Source organism: Arvicanthis niloticus, chromosome 2 (genome assembly GCF_011762505.2).
Source record: "Arvicanthis niloticus isolate mArvNil1 chromosome 2, mArvNil1.pat.X, whole genome shotgun sequence".
Classification (NCBI taxonomy): Eukaryota; Metazoa; Chordata; class Mammalia; order Rodentia; family Muridae; genus Arvicanthis; species Arvicanthis niloticus.
This window is the reverse complement of record NC_047659.1, coordinates 43,525,631-43,551,290: the sequence shown is the minus strand read 5'-3', so window position 1 is coordinate 43,551,290 and position 25,660 is coordinate 43,525,631. Positions and strand designations below refer to the sequence as shown.

The window sequence follows — 25,660 nt, the reverse complement described above, 5'->3', positions numbered from 1 at the left end:
AAATATGATCAGAAGAGACAAGTGAACAAGGGATCTGGTAGTCAAGAACATATTCTAATACTAAGCATATACACACTAAACTCTGGATACCAATTTCCAAACAAACAAACAAACAAATAAATTCTGCCATTAGAATTGAAGATACGGCTTAACATAAATAAATAATACATTCTGCCTTTAAAAATTAAAGACACAGCTTAACATCAATCCTAAAATAGGTGATTTTCAACATTTCCTTTATCTGATAGATCATATGTAGAAAAAGTAATTAGAGAAAATTTTTATCAAATAAAGCTCACATATCTATAGAATATTCTACCCTCCCCCTAGACATCTTACTCAGCAATCCACGGAAGGTTCTAGAAAATAGAGCATATCCTGAGACATAAAACAAACTTTAACAAGTGTGAAAAAACTGACATAACTCCATGTACCTCATCCAACCATTATTTAATGAAACTTAAAATAGCAAACAAATTAAATCTAAGTGCATAAACTCATGGATATTGAACAACTTATTCCTGAACTATAACTATTTGAAAGAAATTTTTAAAAAATCATAAAAATAAGTGAAAATAAAACAATAAAACAAAACCTCTGGAACACATTAAATACAACTCTGAAAGGAAAATTTATATCTCTAAGTGTCTACATTAAAAAATCAGAAAGAGTCAAATTTCTTATGCAATTCAAGAATTGTAGAAAGCAAGAATGAATAAAGCCCAAATTCAGTAGATGGCAAGAAATAAGGAAAACAAAAATTAATAGAATTGCAACAAAGAAAATAATGCAATGACACAATATGTGTAAGCTGGTTCTTTGAGAATATAAATAAGATTGAAAACTATAAACAAGATGGACAGATTTTTGGCTCAACCAAACAAAGGAAAATCAGAACACGAAACTCACAGAACTTAGAAAGAACACGGAAGCTCTACAACAGGGCACAGAAGAACTTCATCAGAGGATCTTTGAACCTTCATCAGAAAACGGTCTTTCAGTATATGGTCATGAACAGCGAAGCCCGCCACTGGACAATGTTTTCCTGGATTGGTTTTGTTCGTTTGTTTGTTGTCTGCTTTTGCTTTCACTTTGTCATGAGTATTCAGCCATATGCTAGTTGTCTTTATCAAACTCTTCCTTCAAGCCTCAGGGACCTCTCTGGAAGAAGAGGTAGAAAGACTGTAAGAATCAGAGATGCTGGATGACTCCATTGTAACAGCGTGTACCAGACACAGCAGCACTGACGCACTTCTGCGCCACGAGACTGTGACAGCATGCACGAGATCTGCTTTAGATCAAACCTGATGAAATCCCAATGTAGAGAAGACACAAAGTCCCATGCCTAACCACAAAGTCGTTTGTAATTGATACATGCCAGAAAAAGAAAAGTCACTTGTTTCCAAAGGAGTGCCTCTGGGCATATCAACTTCACTCTGTGGTTGGATCCTTGCTGAGGAGTAATTGACCAATATAAAATGGGTTGCATTTATTATCATTAATAGTATTATTTTTGTGGCTTGTTTGTTTTGGCTTTTGTTTTATGTTTTTTTTTAGGAGGGAAAAAGGAGAGAGAGAGCGGGAGGAAGGAAGGAAGGAGAGAAAAAGAGAGAGCATGAAGTAGGGTGGGTAGTTAGGAATATGGGTAGGATCTGGAAAGAGTTAGAAGAAGGGAAAGAATATGATCAAAACTGATTGTATATAGAGGATTTTGTTTATAAAAGAGTCTTTAAAAATGCAGGCAGAAGAAAAGTCAGCAGAATTTCTTCATTCTTTCTGCCTCAGCTTCTGCCTTCAGATCCCAGCCCTCATGGTCCTGCATGATGGACTACAAGCTGTAAAATGAATCAAACCCTTTTCTTCCCATGTCCCTTCTGGTCTATTTACTTATGATCTGCCTACTGAACCGTTAGATATCAAAACAATATTTATATAAAACTAATTCTATATCGAAAGTGTGTAATTCCAATGAATTGCCCAAGTGAGGAAAGAAATCAATTAGCTTTTAAATGAATACCAAGCTCCAAGGTTTCACCAAAGAACAGCGGAAAACAAAAGCTAGACATTCATCGATGTGATTTATTAAGTAGAAGGAATTTATGTTTATGAATGTGAGTGATCAGCAACATATGCTGCATTCTATAAAAACAGGAAAGTTAAAAAATACAGGCCACTGGCTAATACTGAACTGACAGAGATATGGATTCTCTTCCATGTCTATCAAAAATGTCCTTAAAATACACTAAGCTAGGCATTAACTTAAATATTTTCCAGATACTGAATCCATTAAAATCTCCTTATAAATGCCAGAAAACGGATGTTCAGAAAAAGTAAGTGACTTCATTCAGTGTGGCTTGACTAGTTAGTACAAGGCAGACTCAGGTTGAAGGACTTCAAGAACATCTCAGGAGGACAGTGAGAGGAGATTACAGATGCCGTGAGCCGGTGGGTGAAAAGAATAAGATTCAAAGACTAGAAACAACTGTGATTTAGATTTAATTCTTACCTATGTCTTTGGGAAATAAAAGTAGAAACACATGTGTCTGTTACTCTTTAAGATGTTATATACAAGCCTGGTGTGCTAACATATATTTGTAATCCCAACCAACACTCAGGAGGCTCAGGCAGAAAGATATCAAATTTGAGGTGAGCCTGTGTTACATACTCAAGAATCTGCCTCAATTTTTTAAAATGTTATTTTATAGGGGAAAAAAGTCCTACTTAAAAATAATAACTAAAATATAAATGCATATATCGAATGGGTAGATCTGTATCGCATAAGCTTTGGAAAGTTTATTCACAAAGTAATTATTAGCATGTTGCTTGAGATTACTTTTAAATATTTTCAATTTCTGTTATCACTGGAGCTTCAAGCTGCTGTATTGTGATCTAGCATTCTTAGTTTTATCAATTAATAAGAAGGCAGTGAGAACTGGAAAAAGGAGAAATTGTTATAGGAAAGCCATTAGTCATGTTTTGAATTTTTGAGTTTAAGACCCTCACTGTGTTGAATTCATGAAGCTGCACTAATGTTCATTCTTTCAAAGCATTTCTTAGGTTTGTTGGGTACTGGGGTAGGGCGCAGTAAGAAAGAACATGTGTTTCAAGCAGCCTGCATTATAGATGAAATGAGCTAGTGTTAAAATTTAATTTTCAAAATACACAATGATCTCTTTGGATATCTAAACTCAGGTGCTTCTATCTCCAGGTCATCAGAGTCTATAAAATGATGATATTAATACCCCTCTCACAGAATTACTATGTAGAAGACACACCTTAAAATCAGGACTGTGTTTGGAACTGTTCCCGGTCATTTGCAAACTCTTAGTTAATGCAGGCCACCATGGTGAAATCTATAATAGATTCTGTCAGAGTAGAGAGAGATGGAAAATAAAGAGATTGACTATGTAAAGTTGAGAGAGTAGGAGATGGGTGGGGTGCTTATCTGGATGGCAGGTGATAAGATTATGGAAAAGTAGAAATGGAAACACAGGAACAGAAGTCAGAGACATGAGAGACCCTCCATTGAATCTTCCCATCAAGGAGTGGTTGGATGCTACAATTGAACAAGACCTTTTGATAGGTAGATTCTAGAATCAAGAGTCAAAAAGCTTGTCACAAAAGCTTGAGGCAATGCTTTCCTTATGGTAGACAGTTCTGAAGAATTACTGCAGGCAGTGCTACAGACATTTACAGGGCAAAGATGACACAGGACTAAGCCACGGCAGAGATGTTTTTGCTTCTTTAATACACAGTCTAACATCATTTAATTATGAGGGAACATACTGATAGGCAGCTTATTGGCCTATTTTGTTTTCTGTGTCATCTCTCCTGTAAAAATGGGTCATACAGCCTACTGTCCAGTGAGGCTCTGTGGCACAGCCTATTTCACCTAGGCTATGAATCTGTATATTTTTATACTGAGTACTGGAACACAATTGCAACGTAGTAGTATATGTGTATCTAAACATGGGGAAGGCATAGTAAAATTTCAGCTCTGTTATAAATTTAAAAGACTATCATTATATAGACATGTCCTAGTTACTAACTTGTCAATTTGACATAGTCTCCAGTTACCTGAGAAGTAAGTCTCAAATAAGAGATTTCCCTGGTCAGCCTGGTCTGTGGGCATGTCTGTAGATGACTGTCTTGGTTATTAGCTGATTTTTGAGGACCTGGGCTGTTGTGAGAGAAACCACAAGGCAAGGTAGTCCTGGGTCGTGTAAGACGGCTATCTAAGCAAAAGCCTGTGAGGGAGTCATCAAGAAAACAGAATTCTTCTGGGGTTGCTACTTCAAGCCTCTGTTTGAGTTGCTTCCATGACTGCCCTCAGTGATAGTCTGTGGCCTGGAACTGCAAGTCACATAAGTCATCTCTCCTTCAGTTGCCTTTTAGTCTGTGTATTTTATCACAGCAACTGAATATAACTAGGACAACGTGGCTTAACATTGACCAGAATAATTGCTGGACATCACAGTCTGTATTGTGGATTGATATAGATTTTTTTCCTTTAACAGATTTGTTCCTTAAAAATGACTTTCAGGAGCTAAGGGAGTTGGCTTGATTGGTAATGTACTCGCTAAATAAGCCAGAAAAGCTGTTTCTTCGGTATCTATGTAAAAATCCTGGAGTAGTGGCAAGCACATATAATCCTAGTGCCTAGCAATCCTAGTGGAGCGTGGTAGACCACTGTATCTCACAAGCCAGTCAGGCCCAGATGAATCAGTGGGTTCGGTGTTGGATGAGCAACCAACCTGTCTCAGAAAATAAGATGAAGAGAGGTTGAGGGAGATACTAGACTTATACTGCTGGCTTTTACATGCAAGTGTGATTACATATGCAGACGTCTATACACACATGTGGGGGCATGGGGTAGACATCAAATACTTTCAAAATAAATGGTATGGCACATAAGATTTAATGCACATAGCATGTCATGACATACATATATTAATATATTCAAATGACCTCACATACTCATGGGAATGGCAGCATAATTTACCCATTAAACCAAAATCTTGGATACAAATACATCACTGTTGCCTGTGCAGCCCATGGGCTTAAGATCTTTCTGCTTGTTCATGTACACAACTGCTACTTTGTGTCCTTTTACCCCAACTTCCTGCCTATTCTACACTGGGTCTCTAGTAACCATTATTTATTCTCTATTATCTGTATATTTGACTTCTTTTAAAAATATCTAAATTCAAAGTCAAAATCCACCAAAGCTTTAAATCAAAGAAAAATATTGTTAGGTTCGATTTCAGAATAACTTTGAGTGCTTATTTAATTATTTAGCAAACTTACACCATGCCTGGAACAGGCATTCTAAACATTTCATGAATATTAATAAATGGAACTTGGATCAGGGGAGATGATAAATAAAATAGAGATTTCCCCACACAACAGATGCATCTGCGGTTCTGAAAGCCTTTATACACTCACGTATGAAAAAGCAAGCCCTTCTTCACTTTGAGGACTTGCTGCTTTTTTTTGAGACTTTCCATTTCCCATCAAATGTTTTTGAGAATATTTTTTTTTCAAAAGATCTTTGGTGATAATTTTTTTTTTTTACACTTTTTCGAATGTTGGGTTTGTAAGTAATGATTTGTCAAAAGGAAAGGTAAGAACAGAAAAGATGTGCACAGAGCAGCAAATGTTCCAGTTCCCCAGGATCCTTGATGGGGACCAGGCAGCCAGAAGACTTGCTTAGCATTCCTGCAGGCAGGAGGAGGTGTGAGTGTGCCTTGGCCATGCTGGGAATGGAGCAGGGCTGAATGAGGGGTGATAAAGTGTCATGCTGAGTTGCAGGTATGGCTCTCAACAGTGTCTCTAGCTTTCATGACTTGGGGCTGGGGATGCTGTGGGAATCTGTGGAGATGGATTAATTGCCATAAAACGAGAGAGGTTGCTGATAGGGTCCTAGGCACATTGCAATGCAAATACTACAATTCCACGCTGATTCCTGAAGGTGAATAACTCAGTTATAATTACTGAAGTTGTAAACATGTTTTCACATAGAAATTCATGGCATGGCGTTAACAAATTCTCTATTGCTCAAGAACAGAGCTGTTATGTAAAAGTGGGAGGCATTTTGTATAGACTATAAATATAGATAGCATATATAATATTACAATATATACTGAATACATATAAATTGCATTATTATATATTTACTGAATATGAATATGTACATATATGTTTCTTGTAATATGTATATTATATACACATATATAATAAAATTTATATATATTTATACCCTAAAAGGAGTTGTTCACTGCTTTTGAAGAAAATATCACAGATGATGGTAGGATTGATGGGACTGTGACTGAAGTTAGTCTTTATTTGTGCCTGCTGAACTGACAAGACCCTACCTGGCACTTCCCCTGCACAGTGCCATGTCTGATGACTTTGTTATGGTTTCAGTGTTGTCCAGCTCCATCAGGTTCACGCTCTTCTTTATATCACATTCTTTATATCGCATTATATTCACTTCATTGAAATAGTCAGCTGGCTTATCTTTGAGTTTCTTTGAGGAGTATAAAGATGTCTCATAAACTATCTGCTGTAAAAATAGGGCTCAGAGCACCACAGTGAGTCAAAGTAACATAAAACTGTTCTCCAACCGTTCAGTTCCTCCTGCCCTGGTGAACAGGGAATCGAGTTCATTGCTTGCTTTGACTTTAATGTTTCCAAACAGAAACCATTTTAGTTCACATAGTGTAGAAAATGGAAGAGAGTAAAGCATGCCGGAAGCAAGAAGACCCTTGTGCCTGCATTACACCAGAGCCCGGCCATCAAGGTGCACAGGGTTTTCTCTGGCAGGTGCAGACCATAGTCCTGGACAAGATGCTTGAGGCAGTTTTCTGTCTGTAATTTCTGAAAACACTTTCAGTATCAGGTCCCAGGGCAGCTGCTTATCTTGAAAACCAGTCAAAGGTAATTTCAGGAAGTGATATATAACAGCTTTGCCTTATATATCAGAAGCAATTTAAAAAAAATAACTTGGTAAATATTTTACATTTAATGTCACATTGTCCAAGATTTCAAAAGAGCTAAATATCCTAATTCTTTTTAAAAATCAGTATTTTTAAAGTGAGACTAATCTTAGTTCTCTTCTTTAGTTCTTCATTTCTTTGGCCTAATATTTTTATTGTTATGTCCAGAATATTTATAATCCATTCCCAGATGTCATTTGCATATGTTCAAAGCAGACTGTTGTAGACTCCGATCAGTCAACCTGGCTCTATATAGCACTGAACAGATACACCCCTGATGGGCTCTTTGGCTAGTTCAAATATTTGTTATTTATCAAAATCTTCTCAGCAGATTTCATCAAAATATTTTCAGCTCAGACATGGCCCCGTGCCCATTATTTGTCTGTTTTATGTTACTAATACATTTATACGCGATAGTCTTTGGATTGCATGAAATAACATGGAACATTTACTAAACATTTTCTCCAGAAAATGAACGATACATATATCTGTGATGAGCTAGGAAAAACAGAGGGACAGAGACTGAGTTTTCATCTCATTAACTTCCCCCTAATAAGGAAAGACAAATTCTTGCTCTATAACTCTAGTGGGTATTTCTGAACAGATTGTTGGCAGGTACCATCTTAATAACATGTAAATCTACCTGATTTTCACTCATAAAGTCCTGACTATGGATGCACGTTTCCCAATTCCTCAATACCATTATTAGAGGCACTCAGTTTTTAAATCCTGGTAATCGGTAGTTCTTCTAGCTCCCTAGCTGTTTTCTGCTAATTAGTATAGCTGTTTAATTAAAACAATAATTTTAATTACTGGTTAATTTCAGTGAGAAAATAGAAAAAAACAGAACAGTTGAAATCAGATCTAGTTAATATCTAACTTATACTATCTATAAGGATTAATTCTGCATACTTGATGTTTTAGTGATCTATAATTACTTTTTATCTTTGTTTAGCAGTGTACTAGGGACATTTTTCTGATTTTGAGAGATAATTATTAATAGTTCACTCAAAAAGTTTCTTAGACAACAATATTTAAGTATATTTTGAATTCTACATATGAAACCAGGAAATTCTGAACTGGATAAATTTTGTGACTACTCTGAATTATCTAATATTCATTATTATCTAATATTCATTAAATAATTGGTGAATTAATAGCATCTTAAAAATATTTATTAGACTTTTGGAGGCAATGTAAAAGTGTTGGTGTTAATTTTGTAAGTATTTACTTAATAACCATCCACTAAAGACAATGTCTAGTGCACAGTGCTAGCTTGTTCCAGTTTGTTCTTTCAGTATCTGACTAATTAATTGGGCATGAAGGATGGAATGAGAAGATTTAAACTGATTATCAGAAAGTATGGTTTCCAAAGTCACAGAGTATAATGGTGAGGGATACTTACATCTTTACTAAGTAGGAGAGGAGAACTTCTGTCTTTCAATTGTTTTTATATTCACAATAAATAATGGCATATAAATATACTATGTAATATAAAATATTATATATGTATTAATAAGTATGTAATAAGTAACATATATTATATAAAATATACACTATATAACATACTTTTATATGTCATATATTACAAAATAATATACATATTAAATATATAAACCTGAAAATCTACTAAAATATAAATGTAAAATATATAAAATATAATTTGGGCTTTCCGCTCCTCCCCGTTCCCAGAGACAACCTCATTTTCTTGTGCAGTGCCAGGCTCGTCCCGTAGACAAAATGGTGAAGGTCAGTGTGAATGGATTTGGCTGTATTGGGTGCCTGGTGACTGGGGCTGCCTTCAGCTCTGCACTTGGCAAAGTGGAGACTGTTGCCATCAACGACCCCTTCATTGACTTCAACTACATGCTCTACTTTTCCAGTATGACTCCACCATGGCAAATTCAATGGCACAGTTAAGGCTGAGAATGGGAAGCCTGTCATCAACGGGAAGCCCATCACCATCTTCCAGGAGCAAGATTCCGATAACATCAAATGGGGTGATGCTGGTGCTGAGTACGTCGTGGAGTCCACTGGCATCTTCACTACCATGGAGAAGGCTGGGGACTACTTGGAGAGTGGGGCCAAAAGGGTCATCATCTCTGCCCCCTTTGCTGATGGCCCCATGTTTGTGATGGGTGTGAACCATAAGAAATAAGACAATTTGCTCAAGATTGTCAGCAATGCATCCTGCACCACCAACTGCTCCCCCTGGCCAAGGTCATCCATGACAACTTTGGCATCATGGAAGGGCTCATGACCATGGTCCATGCCATCACTGCTGCTCAGAAGACTGTGGATGGCCCCTCTGGAAAGCTGTGGCGTGATGGCTGTAGGGCTGACCAGAACATCATCCAAGCATCCACTGCCACTGCCAAGGCTGTGGGCAAGGTCATCCCAGAGCTGAACATGAAGCTCACTGGCATGGCCTTCTGTGTTCCTACCCCCAGTGTATCCACTGTGGGTCTGACATGCTGCCTGGAGAAACCTGCCAAGTATTATGACATCAAGAAGGTGGTAAAGCAGACATCTGAGGGTCTATGAAGGGCATCCTGGGCTACACTGAGGACCAGGTTGTCTCCTGCGACTTCAACAGCAACTCTCACTCTTCCACCTTTGATGCTGGGGCTGGCATTGCTCTCAATGACAACTTTGTAAAGCTGATTTTCTAGTATGTCAATGAGTATGGCAACAGCAACAGGGTCGTGGACCTCATGGCCTACATGGCCTCCAAAAAGTAAGAAACCCTGGACCACCCACCCCAGCAATGACACTGAGAGCAAGAGAGAGGTTGTCGGTTGCTGAGGAGTCCCTGTCCCCAACACTGAGCATCTCCCTCACAATTTCCTTCCCAGACCCCATAACAACAGGAAGGGCCTAGGGAGTCCTCCCTATTCTCTTAAATACCATCAATAAACATTTGCTTCACCTTGCAAAAATAAAATTTGTAATTATTTATATTTATATCATTATGTGAATAAATATAATATATAATTATAAATTATATATACTATAGAGGCTATATATTTATATATTTATTGTATGCAAATTCTATAAATATAAATACCGTTTATGGCTCATAAAAACCAGATGCAACTTGATTTCCCACTGTCTTTCCTCTAAAATCTCATACCCTTTGCCAGTTGCCTTCTCCACAGAGCCTTCCCTCAGGTCTGCCAGTACAAAGGGGCTCTTTGCCCAGAGTCCCACAGTGTTCCCATGGGTCTTTTCGTTCTACCTAGCATTCAGGTTCTTTACTTGTACAGGTTCTCTAATTCCTACTGTTTTTGCTCTCTGGAGACTGGGCTGTTTCATTAAATATTTTTATCATAAATGTCCTAACATACACCAATTCACAAATATAAATACATATTCTCTTGATACATCTCAGTAGAATATATTGGTGTTTTCTAGCCCTTCAAGTAGATCTGAAGAACTAGTGCAACAAACATAATAGATTTGCAATAAAATAATCTAATAATTATTCAATTTAGATAATTTTCTAGTATTTTTCTTATTCATAAATAAGAGACCTTCAGCACCTTATAACCGTTTCTGAGATTGTAAAAAATTTCTCCACACAATACAATCATTTGTTATTTGTAAATCTTAATACAATAGTGATGGTGTCCATAGGCAAGGGATTGTCCTTCTTTCTTTAGATGAAGAGATTTGACACCAATGACTTGGACTTTTGAACAAGTGCATCAGTAAAACTGATTTCACACTTGGAGTCTACCATTCAATTATTGTATTGTTTCTGGTCTCTCTTTAAATCAGAAGGCTTGATCTTGGCATCGTTCTCCAGTGTGTTGTTGAGGCAAATAGAAATCGCGTGAACATGTTCCAGGGAGGCTATGAACTTCCAGGGCTAGACTTCAGGTTATAAATGCAAAGTATTTTGCATTTGTATTACATTTGTATTACATTTTTTATTTCACTGTAGAATTTGTAGAATTTGATGTTTTTGGTGTATTATTCTTCATGTTCCTTTTTCTTTTATTTAAACAAGCCAATTTATAATTAGGCCTTTCAATTGTGTCAATCAGTAGATGGTTTGATGGTTCATAGGGTTAACATGAAGGAACATAGGATTTTGAAGGACAGTTTGAAATCTTTGGGAATCAAAGAAGAAAAAGGCAAGTTTTCACAAGAGGGAATAACAAGTTTTCTGAAACAATTAAATAAAATAATGTGGCTGTATCCAATATACCTTATCAATAAAGCCAACATTATTGTGAAACTATCATATCCTCTGAAAGTACTACCTATCAACACTTAAAATTACACAAATATAATATAGGAAACATTGCATGTTATTGGGCATAATTAAATGAGTAAATAGCCTCAGTTCCTTATTCAAGGTTCTAAAATTCCACTTATGATTTCAGGAACAGCCTTTCACTCAAACTCAACACATTGTTTCCGAGACTCAGAAGTTATTAAATATTTTGAATGTTATCCAAACATGACAACACTTGCTTTTGTGAGAAGCTCTCACTTCATCACTGTAGATTTGAGAATATCATTGGGCAGCTAGTTCTCTTTAGGAGTTTGTCTATCATTGGTTCTTAACCTGTAGGTCATGACCCCAAGGTGGGGGGGGGGTGCACATGTCAGATATTTTGCATAGCAGATATTTACAGTCTAATTTATAAAAGTATCAAAATTACAATTATGAAGTAGCACCAAATAATTTAAGTCTGGGGTTCACCACAACATGGGGAACTGTATTGAGGCCATTAGGAAGATTGACAACAACTGGTCTGTATGAAAGCAGCCTACACTGAATCTTAAACTAAGGAAGCTAATGGGAGAAGTTATCAGTTGAGAGATGTCTAAGAGCACTGAAGTGGAGTTACATGAAGTTGGGTTTTCTGTGGCTCTTAAAAGTCAAAGTTCTGAAAATCCACATGCTTGAGGGATTCAATTATTCCACATATATGAATAGCACTCTTTTAATACAATAGTTTTCTTAATTGGTGTAGCCAGAGATAAGTTGTCGCCCACCCCCTCACCCCCCGCCCTGAGCTCTCAGGGACTAAACCAGCAACCGAAGAGTACATATGCTCCAGCCACATATGTAGCAGAGGGTGGCCTTGTTGGGCATTAATGGGTGGAGAGGCCTTTGGTTCTGTGAAAGCTCAGTGCCCCAGTGTAGGGGAATGCCAGGGCAGGAAGGTGGGAGTGGGTGAGTGGGTAGGTGAACAACCTCATAGAAGCAGGGAGAGGAGAGGTGGAGTAGGGAGATTATGAAGGGAAACAGCAAAAGGAGATAACATTTGAAATGTAAATAAATATCCAATAAAAAAAGAGACTCTGATTTTTGAGCTCTCAGCAAGTAGTGCAGAGAGCGTTAGGGGTATAGTTTTCACAAAGCATCTCCCACTCCAAGATTTTTGCTTATTTTGTTTGTTTGTTTGTGTTTTTATTTTGTTTTGCTTTTGGTGATGAAGCTGACTTGGAGTCATCTATGTTCCTGTAAGGGATCCCTACACACATGTCTGTAAATATCCCCAGTAAACCGACTGCTTCTTTACACTACACTTGAGCAGAATCCTTTTTTTGGTTAGTTATGAGTATCTCATCTGGGTTATATAGATATTTGTTAACATCTACTCAAGAAAAAATCATTCACATCCCTTTTCCGCTTTCATTTTGTGTTTTTGTGTTGCTATCCTTTAGTTTGCTTCTAAGGGAGACAAATTGTTTTATTAGTCTTTCTGTGCCTGGCTTATTTTGTTCAGCATGATGAAGGTTTAACATTTCCCCTTATAGAAAATATAGGAGAAGAAAAGTAAATGTCATATTTCTTGTCTTTAAGCCCAGATCTGATACTAAATTAACACAGAGCATAGTTTCATGTTGCAGCAATGGAGCATAAAATCAGAAGGCTCCTATCACCCTGATTTTCTGGCATCTTATCTGGTAATCATTATCACATGGGTGAGATGGATTCTTCCAGGGCCTATTTCCAGTTCAATAATGTTCCTTAATCTGGGTTGACTTTGGATTATTTGGGATTGATTTTAGAGTCTTGTGCATGCATGGTAGACAAGTACTTCATCATTAAGGCACACAACTAGCCATAATTTTACCTTTTGTTTTGAGAAAAGTCCTCAGTAAGTTGTCTTGTATGGGGAAGAACTTGTTCTGTGGCTTATGTAGGCCTTAAATTTTTAATTATTTTATTCTGCCTCATGAGTAGCTGGATCACAAGTATATGCACAGGCACAGCTTAAAGAAAATTGTTTTGGCCACATTTTTGAGGTGACTTGTTTTGTACCCAGAGCTAAGAATTATGCTAAATTCTAAATACCATAAATTTATAATAATAATTTTATATATTTATATTTATGAATATAAGTAATATTCATAAATAATCATAGACTTGTCCTGTCCCAAGCATCAGCAGGACTGAGGCTAGGAAGTCCTTATTCTAGAAGCACAGTTTAGAATTACTGTAATGGTGTGAGTGTGGGTGTGGTCATCCAGACAGAAGCTATTCACCAGTTTGAAGCAATCATTCTATACAGATTGATTTTCCTGGGGCATGTGCTAATGTTGCTATGCAGTGGGCTTTTCTATAGAGTTCGGCCTCTGCCATAGTATTTTACAGAAGTTGCTCTGGGAGGGAATGATACACAACGAACTATAAAAGCATTTTCAATAAAATTCTAACAAGATTTCACACATTGTAATTGAGGGATAAGAGGGTGACAATATTGCTTTCCAGATGTAAAAGAATATTCTCTAGTTATTAAATTAGCTAATTTGGAGGGAGAGTGATGATGGTGACTGTCACTGTCCATTCTGTACTGTGAATTTAAGTTTCATTGAACTATGAAGAAAACAGAAATTATAGTATATTTCTTTTCCTTTTCACTCCACTTGATCAAACACACATCTAAAGGCTATGAATTGTATTAGCAATGACAAGCTATCAGGAACAATTCTTCAGAGGCTATTTATCAGATTTGCAAATGTGATGGGGCATTCTTGAAAATTCTTCCTAGTTTCCTTATTTATTTTTTCAGCTACACATATTTTCACTTTTTTTTTTTTTTTTTTTTGCCTTTCTAAAATGTCCATCTCACAATGTGCCATGCTCATAGGATCAGTAACCCAGGTAGCAGCCATGGTGTAATTATGTAAAACCCATGTGATCTGCAGATAAAGAAAATGTTGTCAGGGATCTTCCAGTCAGTACATTGGTTACCTACCAGACAAGCAAATGGGGGTGGGGGGGGAGGGTAGTGGAATAACCAGCATTTTCTGCACACAGCAGGTGGAACTCACATGCACAATGAAAGAAATGTCAAAGCTCTCAACTCTCAGTTAATATTTTGGTAGATTCTTCACAGATCCACATCCCCTCCTCATGAATCATTCTAGCAATATGCAAGCAACTAGGATATGGAAAGCCCTCAGGCTCCTGAGATCCCAAAATGCAAATTACACAACAGAATCTTCTCTCCACATACCTTCGCATTAGAGAATTACAAATTTCTTCCTTCTACTAGATCTCCTTTGAGCTTAATTTCATTAAAATTCTTCTTTAGTGTAACCTACTACTCTTAGACACTTCAAACCCGGGCCAAGTACACACTGCAGTACACACATCATCCTTCCTTTCTCCATAAACAAATAAACTAGGAAAGGTAAATGGAAAAATAGAGACAGCTTCTTGTAACAGCACCTTCCAAGGTTGTGTCTTTGTCTAAAAAAATTGTAGTTAGAGACTATTCTAAATACTCAATTGGTAAACTCCACGTCCTGAACTTGCATAAACATTTCTCTGCCAAGGACTGCCAGTAAACTTCTGAAATGCTGCCTAGTTTACAAGTAGACACACCTTAGCATTTTACCAGTGGTGGAGGACAGTTGCTTGCCATTGAAGATAAGCTTAGTGGGTGGATACCAGATTAGATTTAGATCAAGAGCTCTTGAGAATGGACTAAACACTGTATTCAGGGAGCAGTTAGAGCTTATATTGGTGTAACCATCACTACTAATCGTTATGCATTAGCAGAAGCAGATAGGTTTTTCTCCACACTAGTAAAGAGGGTGTAACCATCACTACTAATCGTTATGCATTAGCAGAAGCAGATAGGTTTTTCTCCACACTAGTAAAGAGGGTGGATCTCTCTCCCTCTTAAATACTCTGAGATTCAGTTGTATCTGACATGGCAAGACCAGAAGAGCATCAGTGACAAAGAGCCCTACATCAGCAGGCAGTGGACTAAAGAAATACTGTCCACATGCAGTGGTTGAAATGGTCTTTTTACAAATGATTCTTTTCTTTATCATGCAGCAAGAGAGGGCACAAGTTGGCTTATTTAGGGTTTGTATTTTCTGCCTGTCATCCACATGGAATAGGTGTTGCTTCAAATCCCTTTCTCCTGCTCTGCACAGTTTGTGTGGATTTGCACATGAGGAGTCAATATTGTTTAAGGTGATGTTGAAGAACCAATGAGTAAAATTAGTAACCCACAAGGGTGTACAAAAACTTCCAACACGTATACTGTCAAGCTTTTCTGATGTTTGATTTTGATAAAATTTCGTACTTTCTCTGGTTAAGAACTCAGCATTGAAACTTCCCAATGACTGCTTACTTGCCCAAGGCTTCTGTCTAATTATAAATACTGAACTACCCTGTAGTAGGCACACTGATACTTGGAGCCAAAGCTGCTGGCAAAGGACAACAATTAATTTTCTAAATAAAACAAGAAATTACAAACTTAAAAGTACATGAAACTGACGTAGTTCTGTTTCCTAACTAAAGGTTTTAGAGAAGTTTCATGATTTTAACTTTTGAAGTACACATCTGTTTTTATTGTGATTTCCTTTGTTATTTTAATTACAGTAATGTTTTCTTTTGTTCTTTTTTTCTCCTCCACATAGCATCTTTATCGATTCTCTGGGAGTTTCGTATCATGCACCCTTCCCAGTCTTCCCAACCCTTCCATGTCTTACCCTCATTGTTGTAATCCCCTCCCCACTACAAAAAAAAGTTAAAAATAAAAGTAAGGAAAAAAAGGTCCACTTTGTATTATCTATATACTCACTGGAGGATGGTCAAATTCTCATTGGCCTGCCCCTTAAATAGAACTAAGTCCTTCCCCTCCCACACCTCTGACAAGAGCCATCAATTGTGGGGCATTACACTTCGGTATCATTAGGATACTCTTTTGAAAATTTTTCTTCGGTGACTTAATGTCTAGGCTGTTTAGTTGGGTGGGGAGAGGGGGTTGTCAAGAAGCCTTCCATGTCCCTCCTCTTAACTGCATCTACAGCCATCAATGTCACAGCAAAATTATCTGTCTTGCTTTTCACAGTCAGAGGGGGCATAAATCATGGGCCTCCACATGGTTTCTGTCAGTAGTACAGTCCACAAACATAATTCCCTATTGCAGTTGGACCACACACACAGATAAGGCCATCAGATGTTTCCTGGACCACAGAAACCACCATGGCCTCAGAAGGCAGCACAGCCTATTGACATCAATTTGGCATCAAGCTGCAGTAGATCCTATGGAGTCCACAAGAAGGTGTTGGAGTCTCTGGGACTGGAGATACAGATGGTTGTGAGCCACCATGTGGGTTCCATGACCCAAACCTGGGTCCTTATGGAAGAATAGGCAGTGCTTTTAACTGCTGGGCTATTTTGTCAGCTCCAATTTTGTTTGTCTCTTACTGTTCCATTTTATAATAAAGTAGCATATTCACATCATGATATAAAACAACTGGGGCCATCTAATTCAAATTTCTTCTGCATTTGTGGTGTAGCATGACACCCGATGTCAGCAGCCATCCAGGTGTTTCTCATCTGCTCCAATCTCCTATGCTATCCTGCCACCAATTTCACTTTATCCTTCATAGACATGAATAGATAACACCAGTCCCCCAAAATGTCCTGTCTTCCTAAGTTAAAACGTGTCAACTTATTTCTACACTTGGTCAGTGATGTGTTGCTTTTTACAAGAAAAGTAAACCCCTGGTTTGTGTCATTTTCCAATTCTCATGGCAAGGCTACTGACTTCAGCTAACACAGTGAACTCTCTCAAAGTAGCCTTGGGACAGAAAAGCTGCACTAATCTGTTTCCATTTCTCAAACAGTCCTCTGCTTTTGTTACTGTAATGAGGCTATTTTGTCTTGGACAATCTCTGGATCTAAAATCTTCACTGCTACAATTAAACATTCCTGTCCTAAATCATCAATTTCTTCAGCCTGGGAGGATTTTCAAGCAGCATTCCCTGGTTGCATTATATGTAAAACCTTTAATATACATGGGAAGTGCTTTTTTATAGAACCTTCTAGGTGGTCAGCTGCATCAAGATTAAACTGAATATCACCTTCTCAGCCACCATCTGTCAAAACCTCATTACAATGGACAATGAAATTAAATTTTATGCTTTCTTTTTTCCCCCATTTTTTGGGTAAGAGGGGTTTATTTCGAGACTAGGTTTCTCTCTGTATCCCTGGATATCCTGGAACTCACTTTGTAGACCAGGTTGGCTTTGAAGTCATAGAGATCCATGTGCTGCTCCCTCCAGAGTCCTGAGATTAAAGGCATGTGTACCACCTCCTAGCAAAACTTTCTGCCTTCTATAAGGAGTGCATGGTCACAGAAGTTGCTGCTGATGTTCTGAAGAGTGGAAGGGCTGTGTTGTCTGAATCAATGAGAAGAACAATAAATAAGGCTTTTGAAAGAAGCAAGGTGTCTTGACCCATGGCAGAGTGGGACTTTTGTTGAGTAAGGAAAATTCTTGTTATAGACCAAGGAGAACTGGAGAAAAAGCAAGTCTGTTTGGGGATGCATTGTGAACACCAATCTGATTGTTTTTAATTTGTTTGTTTTAAATCAGGACAAAAGACTCTTCCTAAATGGACAGGTACTAGTGTGTCACAAATGGTTGGGATCCCAAAGAGCTGGCTGAATCCACATACTTTTCAACCTTTTAAAAGATCGTATCTGCCAATATGTTGTCAGAAAACTCTTAGACAAAGTAGGTAAAAGGCCCATGGCCAAAGCAACAAAGGTCTAGTGTCTTGTTGCTCCACATGTCCTGTAAAATAAATGTCAAGACATTTCTCTGAAGAAAAACAATGCATCAAGGAACAACAACAACAACAACGACGAAGGATGATGTTGCAGAAGATACTAATTTTTTTAGTCAATAAAGGAAGTCAAAGAAAATATCAGGGACAGATTGCCAAGAGATGTAAGCTGAACTCACTGAGATCTTCTACTTCTAAGTCTGAAGTATTAGCCTAATAAAACAAAACTTAAAAGAATAAGAACAAATAGGGTCTGGAGAGATAGCTAACTGATCAACACCACTTGTTCTTGCAGAAGATTTGGGTTCAATTCCTACCATAAAATTGGAGGTTTACAACCATCTCTAACTCCAGGTTCAGAAGATGCGACATCTGCTTCTGGTCTCTATGGGCGCTAAGCACACATATCATGCACATTTATACATGCTTGCAAGACACTCACACACATAAAATAGGAAATGATCAAACTTTAAATTAAGTGTGACCGAACAAGAGAGTTTAGTTTGGGGTAAATATGATCACAGTGCATTATATACAATATAATGCTGTTAATTTTTTCTAAGTAAAAAGAAATAGATCACACAGGATATTGGTCTTGAAAGTGGGTTACTGGGTACATGCTCTGAAATTGATAATGAGTTTCTGGTTCTGTCTATGACACTCTGACATAACAACTCAAAATTTGCTAAGGCAGAAATACCTATGCTGGAGCTTCCAGTTGCCACAGACTGAGTCACTCTTTCCTGCTGCTAAGCATACCGTAACACTATGATGAGTTGAGCTCTCCATGATGTGAGCTAAAACGTATCTTCTCTCCCTTATGATGCTTCTCTCAGTCCTTTCCTTTCCTCTCCTCTCCTCTCCTCTCCTCTCCTCTCCTCTCCTCTCCTCTCCTCTCCTCTCCTCTCCTCTCCTCTCCTTTCCTTTCCTTTCCTTTCCTATGTATGGGTATTTAGCTTGCATGTATATCTTTGAACCATATATGTGTCTTGTGCCTGCAGAGGTTGGAAGACTGCATCAGATAATGTGGAACTGGAGTTACAGATGGTTGTGAACTATCATTCAGGTGCTGGTAATAGGTCTTCTTAACTGATGAGACATTACTCAAGTCCTGTTTTAGGGACTTCTATCAGAGTAACATGAAGAGTATCTAACATAGTACATGATTTAACATTGTAATTTAACCTTGAGCTAAGTCTATGTTTATTGATAGATGAATATTCTGTGTATTAGTGAATCAGAAGGGTTAAAATAATCCTTTAACATGTACCTCATTCCTTCTTTATAACTTCTGGTAAATGTTTTATTAGATATTCGTCTAAATTTAACTAAATCATCTTTCACACATGATGCTAAATTTAAACAATACAATTTATATACTCTGAAAGTGGATGGTTTCAAATAACACTGTTAATACATGTCTGAATATCTCTCCCAAGTGATTCTTTCTTCATGCTGCAGGGACATGTTAGCGTATGTTTTCAGCACTGATACTATTCACTTCCAGGTTTCCAGACATTAATGAAGCATCAGATTTCTTTATAGGCTCCGTTTCTCTCACACTGTACAATCTCTCTTGATCTAAGCCTGTCTTAAGGAGTCAATGACCAAAAGCTTGCAGGTCTTCAGATCTTATTCTCCAGCTCAAATATCTCTCTTGCAATTCAAAAGGTTTCAAACTGAGCTACTCACCACATACTTCCATTTGAACATCCTACATGTATTTCAAAGGACAACTACAAACTCAGTATGCCTCCTCCTACTCCACATTGGATGCATTACTACTTCTCAGTTTTGCCTATCTCAAAGAATGGTACTATCCTCCATCCAGCTGAGACACCATGTTTTTGTCATGTTCTTTCTGAGTCTGTCTCTTCCTGCTTTTTAATTATTTTTAATTTTTGCCTCAGCAATTCTATCTTTCACATGAAGCACTTTTCATAACAAATGGATGCTCTTCTTGATTTTCTGAGTAGTGGCCTTTCAGGTGGTCTGTGTATAGTTTTTAGCATGGTCTAAGGTGACCTACAGAATGAAGGCTTTATTTGAGTTTACAGATCCCAAAGGAGAGTACATACTGATGGGAGAGGCGTAAGCAGGAGGTTGGAGATCATACCTCTACCCACACATTTGAAGAAAAGAGAGTGAGCTAGAGGTGGGGCGAGGCTAGATATTTCCAGACTCCTTCTCTAAGTGATGTAAGTCCTCACCATGGCGTCTTGTGCTAAAAGTTCCATCACCTTATCCATCAGCACCACTAACTAGGAATCAAATATCTATATCCATGGGTCAATAGGGCACATTTTTCTCGTTTCTACCACCACACTATTCCTTTCCAAAATTTAGACAGGATATCTATAAGGGACATTCCAAAACTGAGCATTTGTTAAGAGAACACGGTCAAATTTGGTACAGATTATACACTGTAATCAGTTTTCCCTTTTCTGTACCAACAATAAGATTTGGATGGCTAATCTAGGATAAGTCACCACTTTCAAATATGCCAGCTCAATGCCTGACTGCTTTGCCATTATTCTCATTTTTGATGCCTTTTTTCTTTCCAATTACATGCTTGAAGCACAAGACACCGAAGTACAATTCTTCTTCCTTAATAGCATAGTGGCTTCAAATTAGGTTCCTTAGAGTTTTAACTGAAATTCATATAGAAGGGGATTGAAAACACTAGTAGTTTGGTGGAAAAAATCAAGTCTATCAAAAATAATTCTATACTGAAAATAGTCAGACTGAAAAATTTGAACAATCAGTTTTATGATTTCATATTTTTGTGTGGCTACTTTGCTTACTCCTATTTTTCCCTAAAGCCTTCATGGGTCTATGCAATAGATCCAAATATTGAGAGTTAGAGGGAACACATATAAATGACTAGTTTCTCCACAGGGAAACTAAGCTGTATCAAAACTTGGGACAGATGAGAGTACATGATATGAATGGCAAACATCTGGTTAGGAGGACAAATTTTAAGTACATACATATATATACACACATATATATGATTCATATATATGTAGATATACATGTATATCTACATATATATGTGTACACACATATATACACACACATATATATGAGTCATATATATGTATATATACATGTATATATACATATATATGTGTGTATATATAAATACACACACACATATATATATGTATATATCATGATATCTGATATGTGACCCTCAAGGGATTATGGACAATGGTGGTTGAGAACCACCCCTCCAGCAGTTTCTAAACTGAGTCTTGAATCACATAAATGAAAATATTTGTGATGAGTCAGACTGAATATTTATATATCTGGGCATCTCATTAGTTTGTTGACATTAGGTTAAACATTTTTTAAAAAGTCTTTTGGTGAGATTAGCTCACAGCCCTTCATCATCAATTTTCACAAATACTCAACAGTACCAAATCAGTTTTAATCACAGCTTTGACAAGAATTTAATAAGGCTCACAAGAAAACTTGTAATTTGCACAGGCTAATTTACACATGTGTACAGCTGAGAAGTGGATTTCAAAGATGTTATTTCCATCTGTACCATTCAGAGAAAAAATGGGGAAAATCATTTACCAATTGTCAATAAATAATTCTAAACATATTTTCATGTTCTCATCTCAAAATAAGTTTTCATTGCCCCAAATATATTTTATGAGCCTTCTTGGTAGGAAAGGTGGCTTCATGTGTTCCTACCATTTCTATGTATGTATCATGCTAACTGTTAGGTTTCTGTGTAAGGAACTGAGAACAGTAGGCCATGTGTGGCCAAGTGCACAGGTTACTTCTTCAGGTATTTTTTTTCTGATCACTTCTGTTCATGCCTTTCCCTTTAGGTAACTGCCTGATTTCTGAGGTGTGTTATGGAATTCCAGTAAGTGCTAGTTTGTACTTGGCTTGGATGTGGTTAATATTCAAGATTACCAAGCTAAGCTGTATAGTTCTTAAACTTGTGTTAAGATTCAAGTTAAGGATATGTATAAACAATAATTTTCACCAAATGTGATTTTTAAGTCTTTTTGAATATAGTACTTTTTTCTCTCTTTGGATTAAATAGATTTGAAAGGATATTTGTATGAATCTCTTTTTAAGTGTAGATCCCAATTTACATGACAGAATAGTGCTTTGACGAAAACCCATCAGTTCCCCTGCTTCTCTTTACTGACGGCATTTGTTGATTAATTTTTCCCATAAGGGCCTTCTCTGTGCTCTCTGGGCAATTAGAGGAAAACACTCATTACACATTACTGATCTAGTGGTTACTTTCTCCCACTAGAGGGAATGTGAAAGGGTATTGTTAGAGAACCAAAGAGTCGAAAGAGCAGAGTGTAAAGTTAAACAGAAAAAACAAACCAAAGTGTTGGTATGGGGAAAAAAAAATGAAATTTTGGTTTTAGATTCATGGAATGCTTGCCTACTTATCTCCTCCTGCCCCTGCCAACATTATTCAATCTGGAGCTGGAAGGAGTGAAAGACAAAGACTCACAGTCAGCTCTAGAGCCTGTCAATAGAGCAGAAGTGGCTGCAAACCCTGTGGTTCATTCATATGTCCCTTCTATGAGGCTTGAAGTTGCTACTATTGTTACCGTAAATATTCTAAGTCCCAAATACTCGACGGGCATTATAAGTATTATTTCATCCTCACCACAATCCTAGATTCCATATACTTATTAATATTTTTACAGAAGGATAAATAGACACACAGAAATTAAGATGCCCAAGATCACACTGTTAAGTAGTAGGTGTTTAAGCTTGAATGGCCTGACCCACCAAGGGAAACTCTGTTCCTGCACTGTTAACAGGCACTCCACTCCCGCTTCAGAATGGCGCAATCAACAGCCAGCCTTCTATCACCAGTTTCTTGTCTAATAAGACCAATGCCTAGGACTTTGTTCACCAAGCCTTCAAATGAAAGGCTCTGTACCACCACCTGTCCAAAACCTGAATGGTGAGACTCTGGACAGCTTGTGCTCATGAACCGAGCGTGTAGAGTCTGGCTGAAGACAGCTGGCAGTCTCTCATTATGATAATGACAGTGGTGGCTTACATAACACTAGTAAAATAGTTTGGAGGTTTTCATTCTTGTGGCGTTAAGGAACTCAGGTTCTGTCTCTCACTCTGGATGCAGGTACTGTTTAGCAGATGGGGAAACACACCAAGACAGGCCTGCATGGATGTGGTAGTGGGGAATGGCATGAGGCAGGGGGGACATGGGGTGTGGAGCTGTTGACTTCTGAAAGGCCTTTGCTCTGTGGATCTTCTAATTCTGAGATCCAGGGAAGTGCTTGCTGGTCTTTCTACTATTCCCATCTTTAACGCTGGCAACTAAAACAAATTATGTAATGCTTGGTGAGATGCTACATATTAAAAAATAATTAACAGCAAGATCATCATGGCTAAGGCTGAGTTCCAATAAACATGCACACGGGGATGTTCTGGGTTTTATAACCATTATCTGTGAGCCTGGAGGCTAAAACTAACAGATTATGAGAAACTGTGGTAAGGGTACTGAGGACAACTACCTACTGCTTTAAGTCTTCATTTCTTCAGATATATTTATATTAAGTACTTTTTATGTAATAAAATTGCCTTAGAAAAAAATGAATGACTGCTTTTTATCTGAAGCAGAGTAGGGATGTCTTCTCATATGCTTGTAATATTTCTAGAAATTTCTATTCTATTCTAGATTTTCTAGAATGTTCTATTCTAGAACATCCCATTTTTAGTGTTCCTTCCTGGGAACAGAAACTGTGTCACCTATCAGTGTGGTGAAGACCTTCCTGCACAGATTGAATATGAATATGGCTATATATTTACATAATACATACAGGTACATATATAAAATTGTTCAAAGTTTTTTTAAGTTCATGACATTTTAAAATAAAAATATGCCACCATGAAGTAAGTAAAGAGAGGCATACAACATATTAAATATTTATTAAGTGCTCATCATGTTTAAAAGTATGACAATCAGTGAGAACAATAGTAATGACTGTCTGTCCATAAGGTACACCTAGCGTTGAGGAATAAGAAGGAAACAGGTAAACATATAAGAAACACCAAAGAAACTAATCAAAAGGTGCCCCTCACTGGAACAGAATAAACACAGTTAAAATCTCCCTACAAGGCTTTGAGCCCTGATGTGGAACAGCAGATGACAGCCTGCAACTTTAAGAAAACTACTGAAGAATTGCTATGTGGTCCCGAGCATCCCCTCAGAATAAAAAGCACATGCTCTTTAACCAATACCTACTTTGCATCCACTCTCATTCTCACAGTCTTGTAAGCTTGTTTTACAGACAAGATGTCTAAACTGCTGAGAGGTTCCATGCACCACACAGTGTCACAGTGGGATAATGGTGGAGCTGGCATTCAGTCTCCGACTATCCATAGTTCTGTGTCACAGGGACAAGGGCATTGGCACTTGATTCACATAGCTTCATCTCTGTAGCCACTCTTGGTCTAGACTGTCCCTTCTGAGATTGGCAACCCCCACCCTCTCTTAGTTATTGTTGGACTTGTTAGTTCTTGGTTGTTATAATTCTTCTGGGCACAGTTTTTGTCAATAGCTTCAAGACTTTGCTTTCCCCAGTATGGTCAGCAAAATTTTGGTTTTGTGCTGTTCTGGTTAACTACTGGTGTGGCTCTTGTTGGTTTGGTTGACCCTGCAGCCTTCTGTAGATGTGAGCATTCAGCATTCTCTGCTGGATCAGCAGCTCAGGGTGTGCAAGGGCAAAGGGAAGATTTATTCTACCCTCTTTAGCAAAAAGAATTGCTTCTTTGTCAGTGTTCAAGTTGCTAACTGCCCTTTTGTGCAGTTCATGATACTTCCTGAATAACACCATTAACTGTTTCCTGGGCAGGAGACACACAGGGTCATGGCTACACTACCTTTTAGCTTCTACTCTATGTGAGTTTATCAAACTCTATTGCTGAACTCTGGACAGGATGAACCAAGTCTTTGATGAAAGGAATCATGAGCCGAGTCTGTGACAGTCAGTAATCGTGTGTTCAGCACTTAACACAGTGCCTGCACAGCATAGAGTGAGTGTTCTCTTAGAGCTGAGTGAGTGAATGGACTCGTGAAGCAACTAGGCTCTGGGGTGTGTGTGTGTGTGTGTGTGTGTGTGTGTGTGTGTGTGTGTAGATGGAGTGAAGAAGGGGGAGATGGAGAGATATAATTTACTTTCCCCTCTAATTGAGGCAACTTAATGTTCTGTGCTGAATGTAAAATGTAAAAGATCGTTTAGTTGAGTCTGAATTTAAAAAGTAGTAGATGTTTAGGCAAAATATTGAAGATACAGGTAAGATCAGAGTTATTTTTGAGATGTGAGCAATATTTCTTGATTAACTGTTTTTCAGAGGTTAGTAATTACAATGTACCTAGTCTGTTTCCCCTATGCCTCTTCTGCTCCTCCAGATTTGGCCATGCATACAAAGCTGCTAAAAAATTTCCAGGTATAAGAGCATGATAAGAAAATGACAAGTAAATTATATTATAAATCCCACAGGAAAATTTATTTTTATAAATATTGCATGCTCTTTCTATCTGGAGGCTCAGAACAATCTACACTTTAGGGGGGAAAAGTAA

General features: G+C 37.7%; 1 protein-coding gene and 1 pseudogene across 4 annotated transcripts in view; one reads left to right on the top strand and one right to left on the bottom strand.

The window, feature by feature from the left end:
• B3galt1 (beta-1,3-galactosyltransferase 1) overlaps nucleotides 1–25,660 on the bottom strand; it is a 549,878-nt gene that overhangs the window by 197,583 nt on the left and 326,635 nt on the right. The window lies entirely within an intron of this gene.
• Nucleotides 8,739–9,774, top strand: LOC117704645 (glyceraldehyde-3-phosphate dehydrogenase pseudogene; annotated as a pseudogene).